This window comes from Gavialis gangeticus, unplaced genomic scaffold, assembly GCF_001723915.1.
Source record: "Gavialis gangeticus isolate Ggan-Ray unplaced genomic scaffold, GavGan_comp1, whole genome shotgun sequence".
In the NCBI taxonomy this organism is placed as follows: Eukaryota; Metazoa; Chordata; order Crocodylia; family Gavialidae; genus Gavialis; species Gavialis gangeticus.
The window spans coordinates 48,931,520-48,932,410 of NW_017728996.1; the positions used below are offsets into that span (position 1 = coordinate 48,931,520).

An 891-nucleotide genomic window follows, 5' to 3' on the forward strand; every position below is an offset into this window, starting at 1 on the left:
TCTCACTAGGAGGGTGGTGAAGCACTGGGTCAGGTTACCTAGAGAGGTGGTGACATCTCCATCCTTAGAGGTTTTGAAGGCCTGGATTGATAATCCCTTGCTTCGATGATGTAGTTGGGCCTGGTCCTGCTTGGAGCAGGGGGTTGGACCAGATGTGACCTCCTGAGGGCCCTCCCAACCTGACCTTTCTATGGTTCGAAAGGACAGGTCGGCTTGCTGGGCCAGGGGAGGTGGTGGGCAGGAAGAAGGGATACTGCTAGAGATACAGGAACTGATTTCCTGGGGGAAATCAGCAGAAAAGAGGGATGGGAGCGAGGTCGCAGGTCAGTCACAAGGCCTGGTTGATGCATGCGGGACACGCGGGCCTTGCGCCCAGAGCAATGGTTGCCCCCCACCCGTATGGGGGTGACCTCTGGGTTTGCGACAAGGGGGCTTGGGGGACAGGTAACGAGCAGGGCAAGGTGGCAGGTGAAGCACAAGGAAAGGGGACACGGGGGAGCCTGCGGGTGCTGACCAGTGAGACTGCGCCCAGAGGTGAGGGGGGATCCAATGCTGGGGGGGAGTGGGGGCTGGGGACCCCCTGGGCTAGGCTGGGAGGGGAGGTGCGGTGCTGGGGAGCCCCAAGGATGACCCAGGGCAGCACTCTGCCCCTTTAGGGGCTGCCCCTGCCCGGTCCCAGCTCTGCAGTCCTCCAAGCTCAGCGAGAAGGCGGCTAGAGCGCCGCGCGGAAGCGGCCGCCCCCGAAGGCGCCGTTCTAGCGGCAGGCGGCGGTTGCGCGCGCATACTGCGCGTCGTCGTCGGAGTGGGGCGACAGCCGGAAGCGGAAGCAGCGGCTGGGGCCTGGCCAGGCCCGCGAGCGCAGCGCTGAGGGGGCGCGCGGCGGTGAGTGCG

The 891-nt window shown here is 65.1% G+C and overlaps 1 protein-coding gene across 1 annotated transcript in view; it reads left to right on the forward strand.

The window, feature by feature from the left end:
* The first annotated feature begins 778 nt into the window (after positions 1 to 778).
* Positions 779 to 891, forward strand: part of CLK3 (CDC like kinase 3) — a 23,984-nt gene continuing 23,871 nt past the window's right edge. Inside the window, exon 1 of the mRNA XM_019504464.1 lies at positions 779 to 882. The gene's annotated coding sequence lies outside the window, so the exon portion shown is untranslated. The remainder of the gene's footprint in view (positions 883 to 891) is intronic.